Below are 12,339 nucleotides of genomic sequence, written 5' to 3' on the forward strand. Positions count from 1 at the left end.
ATGTTTAAATCACTTTACAACAGAAACATTTTTTAATAATTACAGTGATGACTGTTTCAAATTGAATAAAGTCCATATGAAATTTTCTACTAAAAAAAATAAAAGTTGAAAATTTGAAAATAATCGTAGCAAAGAATTGGTACCATTTGTTGTTTATACAGGCTGTGAATGTCTGCGTAATGCAGACTGTGTATAATAAAACCTCAGAGAGATGATGATGATAATGAATTCAAAAACATGCTCCACACAGTATTTTATAGTCACTGTAATTATAAAAATAATCTTTCTTAATTCAAAATTAATCAATAATCTGATTGCATAAAGTGGTGTTAAATGATCTTAAAAATTTAGCATTTAATGTTAAGCAGTATTTGAAAAATCCCCTAACTATAAAAATACTTGACAAACAGCAACAAAAGAATCAGGATCTACCAACTTTTTGTCTTATTTGCAAAAAAACAATAGCATCTGACACGGAGAAATCCTATGATCATTGCCATTTTACAGGTTACTATCGCGGACCTGCGCACATCTCATGCAATTTGAATTATCCAAAATTTCAGGTGATACCAGTAGTATTTCCGATTTATCTGGATATCTTTCGCATTTCTCAATTAAAACCTTGGCAACAGTTTTTGAAGGTAAAGTTACATTATTGCCAATCAATAAAGAACGATATATCTCATTTACAATGTTCATTAAAATTATATTCGTATCTTCATGCTTCATAGATCTATTTAGATCCATGGCTTAAAATCTAGAAAAACTCGCTACTTATCTTGATGATGATAAAAAACAAATGACAAATGTTCATTACCTAGATCCTAAAAAATTTCAATTAGTTACTCACAAGGGTGTATTCCCATATGAATATATTACAAACATACCCGTGTAAAAATAATATTGGGTCATGGTGATCATCATAATGAGTCTCATGATGATTTCACGGTGATTTTCATGATGATCTCATATTTTGGCACAATGACGAACTCAGGGTGAGATTATTATGATACTAAGATTCGGAGACGAATTTATTCGTATTTTTGTGATAAATAATTTTTAACATCTATATCATGATTTGATTGTATTTTCTCGAGTTGTATGATTAAAAAAAATGCATGCAACAATATCGTGATATTCTGATCAGAACTATATATTTAGATCTAAGAAATTTATCATAAATGAATTGTTATCTTTGTGTTTGTATACTTTTAGTATGAATACGCTTTGTCGTTTTACTAACTTTGACTTGAGTATTCATAAATTTGAGATTTCTCTTATTATTAATCATCGCCTAGGATGATCAGAAAATGACAAATAGGTTTAATTTGAAGAAAGATATTTTTATGATTTCCTGATAAAGAACTTGTTAGGTTGACCCTATGATAAATAACTTTTTTTTCGAATATGGATATCCTGATAAGGTCCTGATAAGAAACATGTCAGATTGCACTGACGGCAAATAACCTTTTTTTGAATAAGGATGTTCTGATGGAGTCCTGATGAGGTACTTGTCAGGTTAAACTGATAGCAAATAATTTTAACTTGAAGAAGGATATTCTGATGATTTCCTGATGAAAAACTCATTAGGTTGACCCGATAACAAAATACTTTTTTTTTGAATAAGGAAATACAAATATGGTCTTGATAAAGAACACTTCAGGTTGATCTAATAAGGCAAACCTTATATTAACCTGACAAAGTCCTTATGGTACTTCACGCAAATCAGGAAAACATTCTAGTTGGACTCATTATCAATTTATTATCATTTCATAATGAATTTCTGAGAAGTGTGTTATGATCTTACAATAATGATTTCATGGTGACTTTATGACGATCACATAATACATCTATAACTTCATAATAATAAACTTATGCTCATAAGAAATCTTCTTGGAATCTATGTGGCTTATTTTTATTAGAAAGTTGCGATTCCTTATTATTGTCTAATTTATTAAAATTTATACTACGTAAATTTACGGCAAATTTACGGTAAATTATCATAATTTCCGGTGGATTTATTGTAATTTACGATGGATCACTAAATTACCATAATTTAGGGTGGATTGCCGAATTTTTACGGCGACTTCGGCGTAAATTACGGTAAAGCTACCGCACTTTACGTTAAATCGGGATTTTGCGGTGGATTACCGTAATTGACGTCCGTTAGGAATAGTAAGCTTATAATTTCTTCATGATCTTTTGATGATGTTGTGGTGAAATTTTACGATGATGGTACTGTAGGCTTATATCCTAGTAACAATCTTTAACAGATTATCTTCAGGAAGATATCTACAGTAAATTTCTTATTTGACAAAAACTCGCTCAAATCATGGGCAATATTACTACAGGGGTAACGAGTCTGCTATGATTTAAGAATGACTTTATGATCAACATGTGGTATGGGTAGGCTCCCGACTAGAATTTTTTCCTGATTTGCCTGAAGTACTACAATGACCTTGACAGGTTAATATAATATAATACAGGTTAATACGAGTTCCTTATCAAGACGTCGTCAGGAAATCTTTATTCAAAAAAAGTTACTTGCTATCGGATTGACCGATTTCCACGTCAACTATCAAAATCGATTGATCAGTTCAAAAGATATCGGCGTTGAAAAGTTAAAAAAATAACATTTTATGTTATTTTTTCCGGATAAATCATAATATAACGTACTAAAATGTGCCTGATATCATACCAACTGATCTTTTTATGGTTTCTTTTGATCATATAATGTCATCGAACTTGACTTTTAGTTTAAATCATATTATCAACAAAAAAATCGATAAAACGTAGTTTTTAATGTTTTTATCGGATATTTCATATTTTATTGTTTCTTACATGAGTCAAAACTTATTTAAATCTTGATTTTGATCCCTGACATTGATTTCTGCCTCAATACACTTATTTTACTGAACATAATCAGGAACTAAATTTTAAAAACCGCTTCATTGATGATTTTCGATTCTTCAATTTTCAAACTTCAGCATAACAGGTAACTTTTTAGAGCTTGAAAAGATCGTAAAAAAACAATCGCATGTGATAGCATTTTCGAGCTCGAAGAGCTCGAAAATATATCTACACTAATGTTTTCGAGCTCTTTGAGGTCGAAAACAGCGGGAAGTTTTGGGGCTGGCCCGCAGGGTCAACCGACGCCCAATTTTTAACTTCCTGCTAAGAAAATCGATGATTTTCAAAAATTTCGGGAAGTTATTGTTTTCACCCCGATTTTCGAAAATCGAGTTTTCATCAGATGTCGACGTTCTGAGGTCCTAGGAAGCTATTCTGACTATTTTCAGAATGATGTCCGAGTGTGTGTATGTGTGTGTGTGTGTGTGTGTGTGTGTGTGTGTGTGTGTGTGTGTGTGTGTGTGTGTGTGTGTGTATGTAAACTCTTTGTAACTTTTGAACTAATGAATCGATTTGGATGGTTGAGGTGGCAATCGAAAGAGCTTGTTGGCCTTCAACTTTCCTGAAAATTTTAGATAATTTGATCGAATAGACTCGAAAATATTTGCGAATTACGAAAAAAAAAAATTTTTTTTTTTAGTTTTTTATTGATTTCTCAAAAACGACTTATACGATCGACTTCAAAATCTGATCAGCTCTAGTACTCAATAAAACGCGTCGATTGCCACCTCAAACATCAAAATCGGATAATTCGTTCGAGAGTTATCGCGGGAGAAAGGAATGGTGAAAAACGGTTTTTTCTAAATATTTTCGAAACGACTGACGCGATCGATTTTAAATTTTAATCAGCTCTAGAACTCAATAAAACGCGCCGATTGCCACGTCAACTATCAAAATCGATTGATTAGTTCGAAAGATATAGGCGTTGAAAAGTTAAAAACATAACATTTTATGTTATTTTTTGCGGATAAATCATAATATAACGTACTAAAATGTGCCTGATATCATACCAACTCATCTTTTTTATGGTTTCTTTCGATCATATAATGTCATCGAACTTGGTTTTTAGTTTAAATCATATTATCAACAAAAAAAAATCGATAAAACGTAGTTTTTAATATTTTTATCGGATATTTCATATTTTATTGTTTCTTACATGAGTCAAAATTTATTTAAATCTTGATTTTGATCCCCGACATTGATTTCTGCCTCAATACACTTATTTTACTGAACAAAATCAGGAACTAAATTTTAAAAACCGCTTCATTGATGATTTTCGATTCTTAAATTTTCAAACTTCAGCATAACAGGTAACTTGTTAGAGCTTGAAAAGATCATAAAAAAACAATTGAATGTGATAGCATTTTCGAGAAAATATATCTACACTAATGTTTTCGAGCTCTGTGAGGTCGAAAACAGCGGGAAGTTTTGGGGCTGGCCCACAGGGTCAACCGACAGACCGATTTTTTTTTTTTTAGAAATAACTATTAATAAGGCAACTCTAATAAGGATTTGATGGGAAATCAAAGCGTTACATCCACATCAGTTTCTCGTCAGGATATCCTGATGGGGACCTTATTTAGAAAAAAGGCCATTCGGCAGCCGAAATGGAAGTAGAATTTTTATTATTTATTTAATTATTCAAATCCATAAGATAGACGGTGGCGTTTAAAATTCATCTAAACTTATAAGATCAATTATATTTATACTTGTCAATTTCGAAAAAATACTTTATGTATACTTTAATGTTAAGATTTTAAAAATGTTACACGGCAGTAATTGGAATTAGAACAGTTACATGAATTTATAAAATAGTGGAAGAACGAATGCAACAGCTAAATTTCGATAGATAAATAGGTAATTTTCGTTGAATATAAAAAAATATTACTGACATATGAAGCCCATTAGATAAACTACATGAAAATATTAACAAGATTCAACTATTATGTATTACTTGAAGATTATTAAATGAGAAAGTAAAAAAAAAATGTTTTTTTCTATTTTCCTGAAATTATTGAAATTCATCAAAGTATTAGAAAAAATTATCAAAGGAGTAAGAAACAGCTCAAATTGAAGCAAATCAAATGAACCTAAAGATTCAATCACCAAAACAGATTATCTCTTCAGGATCAAAAATTATTTGAAGATAAATCAAGAAAAGTTGAATTTTTTGAAAATTTAAAAATCTCTAAACGACTATAACTTTTAAACTTTTCGGCTGATTTAGCTCATCTTTCAACTGAACCGAGCTCTTTAGCTGAAGAATATGTGAAAAAATTTCATCAAGATCGGTATAGAATTGTAGGCGCTATCGTAGAAGAACCGCGCGTTACATCGTATATATATATATATATATATATATATATATATATATATATATATATATATATATATATATATATATATATATATAAGGGTGTTTCAAAATTAACGTTTTTTTTTTCTTTAAGTCTTGTGGTCTCAAAAGTTGGTCTTAGGTATTAGAAAACTCCTTCCAAAAGAGTAGCTTGAAAGCTCAATCCTGCTAATAGCTCAATTAATATTAATTTTCTCATTTGAATTACGTGTAAAAAATTTTTTTTTTGTTTTTTTATATGTAAAAGTATTTAAAAAAATTTTTTTCGAAAAGCAAAGTACGTGGTCTTGTAGCAAATTAAATTCTCTACAAAGAAGCCTTCAAGTGTTTTCTTAGTACAACTACCAGAAAAAATGTTATGAATCTTGAAACAATAGTGAATTGAAGAATATCGTAAAGATAATTTCCGGATTTTATTACGTGTACAAGTTTATATAGTGAATATATATATGCTATGTATAATCAGTAAGGAGTTTTAAAAAGATTTCTGAAATCTCACTTATTTTCTGTGATAATTTCGAAAGAAAAATATTTTTTTTAAGAATTAAAAAATTTTTTTTTTCTGTAGAGCTCTTAGTAGAATCGAGCTCTTAGTAGAATTGAGATTTCGAGCTGCTCTCTTGGGAGGATTTTTTTCATACTTAAGACTAACTTTTGAGACCATAAGAAAAAAAATTTTTTTTTCTGAAACACCCTAATATATATATATATATATATAAATACATATATAAATTTTTTCACCAATGGAATTTTTGGAACTTACTTGACTAAAATAGATAGAAAATATTAAAATGTTTCTGAAGTTGCGTCATGAGGACAGATACAACAGTTAGATTTTTATAAAATCTACTAAAAAGGTTAACCGGATAAGGACTTCATCAGGTCCTTATGAAAAGTTCTAGTCAGGATATCATTTAATAAATACTGTCGAATATTAGATATACATAATTTATCAACTATTGATAAATCAATTTATCGAATATTAGTAAATGTTTCTCTTAGTGTATAATTTTTTTTAATCCGGGTGGGCATGAACACACCTAATCAGATATGAACAGATATGATCAGGTCTGATCATGCTCGTTCATTTTTCATGTCTGATGAGGCCTGAAGACTCATGGATGTTCGTGTCTGATAATTTTTTTCCGAGTCATGAATTATACAACATTGATTTGATCATGTTAGGCGATGATCAACAATAAGAAAATTCTTAAATTTATGAATACTCAAGTCAAAGTCAGTAAACCGACAAAGCGTATTCATACAAAAAGTATACAGACACAAAGATAACAATTCATTTATGATAAAATTCTTAGATCTAATTATATAGTTCTGATCAGAATATCACGATATTGTTGCATGCATTTTTTTAATCATACAACTCGAGAAAATACAATCAAATCATGATATAGATGTTAAAAATCATTTATCACAAAAATACGAATAAATTCGTCTCCGAATCTTAGTATCATAATAATCTCACTCTGAGCTCATGATTGTGTCAAAATATGAGATCATCATGATAATCACCGTGATATCATCATGAGAGACATTGTGATGAATACCATGACTTAAGATTATTTTTATATCGGAAGAGTTTGAAGGCTCAAATAATCATTTTTTTGTAAAAGAACTTGCTTCAATCACATTTTAATATAAAATTGATGGTGTTAAAGATATGTCATGTATGTAATTCAAACCACCTTGTGAGTGGACATCATTATCAAATCAGTGTCAATGCTTAAACATCTGGGTAACATATAGTCACCATTGAATCACCTAGGATACTGGAAAGAAATCATATTTTAAGCTAGAAGACAAAATCGAACATTTGACTTATAATTACAAATATATTTATGAAAAAGGTAGTAGATAAACATTGATGCTTTCCCTCCCACAACAGGGACCTGCAATACCATCGTGAATAAGTGGGGGATGGGGTAATCTTCCATACCGACAGTCGATATAGGGGGCGCTAGTAGTGTTTTCGGTTGATCTTCTGTACCGGCACCCTAAAGAGGGCGCTAGTAGCATTTTTTTAGTCAATTTTGTGGGGAGTGGGCCTAAGGGAAGGGGGATGTGGGATTGGAAAGGGGATATGAGATTGATACTGCAACTTTGGGGCTTGGATTATGGGGTGGGGGTATGGGATTGATATGGTTAATGAATAAGGATGTAGAGGGCGTTGGAGTGTGGGTATTTTTTTAATTTAGGTGCGAAAATGACGTATGCTATTATCATATTGTTTAAATGTTTTAAGATTAAACTCTAAAATATGTGGAAGGATGAGGGGGGGGGGTATTTTTATAACAAATGACGTGTTTTTCACGTATTATCGTATGTTTTACCTTATTTTATCTTTATCAACTTTCACTTTTTTTGTTTATAGCAAATGAATCATTTGTTTTCTGAAAATTTACACTTTTATCTGATATTTATCTATTTTTCCCCAATTTTTCCACCAAAATCGTAGTAGGGATTTGTATTATAAAGAGTGTTTTTCATTCCGAGTCTTTACAATTCTTCACCAGCTCTCAACTGTTCTCAAAAGTAGTAGTGTGTGAAGTTAAGCATAAAAACATATCTCAGTGAACCTGTAATAGTTATTAAAAACCTTCTGTTAAAGTGCTTATGTGTTGTTCAAAGCAGTTTGGAGAAAAAAATTCTATTCGTAAGTATTATCTATTTATTTTTCTAATTCGAATCATGATATCATTGAAAATGTTTTAAATTTCGACAGTCGGCAAAATGGATTTCACAAAAATTAATGGAACCACAACCTTGAAAGACATCTTACCTAAGAAGCAAATGGGTGAATTAAATGTCGATGCCCAATACCAGGTCACTAAATTGAAACTGATTAACACAAAATTTGGTGACAGCATTGTGACATCGCTGGACAATTAGTTTTCTGTTTATCTGCCAAAACCTGCTACTACAGCTATTCGAGACGATTCAATACTTTTACCATCATCGAATCAAATTGTTGAAGAACAAAACTTATTTATTAGATATCTTGGTGGGAAATATAATAAATTTGAATTTTTTATAAAAGAGCAGAACTAATGTTACAAACTAATAATATTAATAATGATAATATGTACATGTTTAGAATAAAAAAATAAATTCCAATTATAATGTTTTCAAAACGTCTAAATTTATTCATAAATAGTTAGCCATTTCAAAATTAAATTATTATTAAATTGATAATAACAATAATTATTATTGTGTAGATTATAATTCAAAAGATAATAATAATAATATTAAAATTAAAAAATAAATACAAATATATATTTGTGAAAAAAATTTTGCTTTATTAAAATATAATAATAATAATAATAATAATAATAATAATAATAATAATAATAATAATAATAATGATAATAATAATAGTAATGGTAATAATAATAATAATATAAGAATAATTATAATAATAATACTAATTATAATAATAATAGTAATAATAATAATAATAATGATAATTATTATAATAATAAATTTAAAAGAAAAAAAATCAATAAAAAAATTTGTTTTTATTTAAATCTTATAAAATGTAATACACATACACACGCACACAATACTTATAATAATAGTAATAATAATAATGATGACAATAATTTAAAATTAATAATTAAAATAATTTTTACAATGGGTATATATATATATATATATATATATATATATATATATATATATATGTACTTTAAAAATAAAATTAAAAATAAAATGCATAGTCATAATAATAATAATGTTAATGATAATAATAATAATAATAATAATAATCGTGATCACAATAATCAGTCGAATTCAGCTTCCATATTAAGTCTATCGAAGTCATAAGCTTCCCTATTTAACTAGGTCAGCAGCACTCGACAGTTTCGCTCCAGTTAGTGGAATTGGAGCTGCCAGTAATCTATTGCCTGGCTTTGCTCCACGAGCACTTCAGCATCGTGGTCCTGCAGCATTCTGAAGCGTCTTACTTCAGCTTCCAGCTACTGTTGACGCTCCTGACGTCGCCGAAGCTCCACTTGTTGCTTCTGAATCTGAAGCTGCTGCTGCTCTATCTGAAGCTGCTGCTGCTGAAGTTGTTCGAGCCTTTCGATCTCCATCGACTGCTGCTGACGTATATGTTACAACGCCGAAATTGATTCAGCTTCAGCTAAATAAAAAACAAAACAAACAAATAAGATAAATAATTTTTCAATTAATAATGATAATAATTATTGTCACGATATTTAAATATCGCGGAAGTCTCGCATCAGGTCGGTGAGCAACAGAGGGCAGCACACGCTGCTCACACGTCTCATTCGACATGGCTATTATAATTATTGTTTGTTTACATGTAAGATTTTATTTAATTATTGCGTTAATGATACTTTATTGATTTCTTAGGTATAAATTGTATTTGAATCAGGAAATTTCACTGATTAATTTCAGCATATATTTGGATTTTTATAGCGCTGGTATTTATAGCGCGAGTATTTTGGTAAACTGTATAAAGGAAAATACATTTATCGTATTAGTGTGCAACCAAGGGATTTGAATAATACGTAAACTGTAAGTACTTTTTTGGCTAATACATTGGCGTGTAATTTGGTTCCCGAGTTGGTGATCATTTGTCTATAGCATAATTGTAAGAGAGATAGTGAATTCTGAGTATTAATAATTTGTCATAAGCATATGATGGACTGCGTGACTATTGTGCCCAGTAAATACTAATACAATCAGTGGAAATATCCATTATTATTTTACCAAATACTGATTGTGATAATTATTTGGTTATTTTTTTCATTATCAATCATTATTAATGTAATTATTACTGCTATAATTATTTTCTTCTGCGTTATAATTTTTACTATCACGCGTGAGTGATACAAGAGTTTCTAAATATTATTTTACGTAATTATTACTAATTCTAAGTATTGTTATTATATTATTATTTTGCGATTATTATTTTGTGAATAGTGTATAGCATTCACCAGTGGTCTAATTGTACGAAATATTTACTTAAAATATTTGAAGATTATAGTAGTAGTTTTTTTGAATATCACGGGCGAGTGATAGTATTATTTACATGCGATAAACGATTTTGTGGATAATATATTTATTGTTCATTCAGTATTATCATTTTCTTAATTTGTATACGCATGCCGTGTTATTGTTGTAAGTGAACTATTATTATTTTATCTTTGATATTGTTTATTTGGTTATGCGATACCATTACTTAATTTATAATTTAAAATATATTTAAAACGAGTGGTCATCAATCCGGTAGTTATTTAAATTCTATTCATTTACAATACTGCTATCTTTTTCTTGCTTTCCTTTTCCTAAAATCTGAAACTGTTACCCTGTCATTTATTTTTATTTTCATTTTTCTCCGTTGTATTTATTTTGAGTTAATTTTGTTCGTGGGGCACACGAACTAGCGCCCAACTAGGTTATCTACCCCAGCCTGATCAGAGCTGTGAGTCCAGGGAGATTCGGGATATCTCCAGGTGGGACTTTTGGTTATTATTTTTATTTTTCAGTTATTTTTCACCAACGGAGAGCCATAACGGCTATTGAGCGCCAACCACACTTCACCGTGAGACGCGTAAAATAGAAGAGAACGTTATATTATAATGATAATAATAATAATACCATCATAAGTCGATGTCGACTTAGATTCACTGGCTGAAATCTCCGGTGATGGTGGTGGTTTGCGGGTATGCCAGAGGGGCTTACCCCCGAAAATCAATGGAGCTGCTGGCTGTTGTCGGCACTGCTGCTGCTCCTGATCCTGCTGCTGCTGCTCGGCTTCTTCCAGCAGTTTATCGATGTCAAGCTGATCATTCAGCACATCATCGATTATTGTGTCCATTGACTCATCCACATCGTACTACCCGGTTGACTCCATCAGCGCGTAGACCAGCGATGAAGGTGGTACAGCTGTTGGTGAGCCCAACATCGCTTGATTTTTGAAAAAATCTATAGCGCGCTCTTCAATCAGCGTGTAATTCGATGCTGATGGTTCCTCTGCCGCATCATGGGTTAACTTGAACCACCAATGATTATCAGTCCAGGTTAACCGGGTCGCAGTTTCACCGCCAATGGTGAAGATGTGGTCCCACAACCATTCACACTTGATGGCTGTATCCTCATTCTGCAGACACATCCCGGCCTCACGATCCAGTTCCTCAAAAAGAAGGAAGTGTGAGTGGCTGCTGATCCACTCATCAGGGATGTAGCATGAGCTGATAATGTTGCCCATTTTTGTATTCTATAAAATTTTAATCAAAATTAAAAACGAGAGCAAGATAATAATTATAAGAGTTTTAAAAAATAATTCTGATGAGAACACTTACATTTTTTTTCCCTGAAGAATGAAATGAAAACCTAGTATTCACAGCTCCACACTAATAACACACACTACATTTTGAATAATTCAAAACGAAATTTAAATAAAACTTTTTAATTGAAAATTTTACTTAATCACACACTACACTATTAATTAAAAAAACTATAAAATGCGAAATTTCACTTAGTACACACTACACTTTTAAGTATTGAGTAGAAGATATGTTATATATTATTAAAATGCAGCCATTTATATACAAGAAATCCCTACTTAACTACTATAAAGACAACCCATAATTATCCTGTAATGTCCAATAGCTGTGACGTTTTGGTAAAAAAGTTGACGAAAACCTTATCACTATTTCCACTACCATCAAAATAAATTTTGAGCTCCATCCAAAAAAAATTTTTCTATAAAATTTATATCTTATGAAAACAATGCTTAAATAAATTTATATACATATGTCTTAATGATTTTTTTATTCAAATTTTAATAAAATTATAATTGAAGCTTTTCCATATAAAGAAATACAAATTATCAAGCTTTTAAATAAACTATTCCAACAGATCTCAAAACTGATTATTTACATACTAAAGTTTGATACATGAGAAATTTGTTAATTTCATTGGTTTTTAATCTAATTCAAATATTTTTCTCATATACAACAATCATTTATGATTTAATTGAATAATATGTTGAATATAATATTTAATGGTTATTTGTAGGGAAGATA

At 30.1% G+C, this 12,339-nt stretch overlaps 1 protein-coding gene across 1 annotated transcript in view; it reads left to right on the forward strand.

Annotated features, from left to right (window-relative positions):
• Nucleotides 1-12,339, forward strand: part of LOC103580540 (voltage-dependent T-type calcium channel subunit alpha-1G-like) — a 253,555-nt gene that overhangs the window by 240,663 nt on the left and 553 nt on the right. The window lies entirely within an intron of this gene.

The sequence above is a fragment of the Microplitis demolitor genome, chromosome 2, assembly GCF_026212275.2.
Source record: "Microplitis demolitor isolate Queensland-Clemson2020A chromosome 2, iyMicDemo2.1a, whole genome shotgun sequence".
In the NCBI taxonomy this organism is placed as follows: Eukaryota; Metazoa; Arthropoda; class Insecta; order Hymenoptera; family Braconidae; genus Microplitis; species Microplitis demolitor.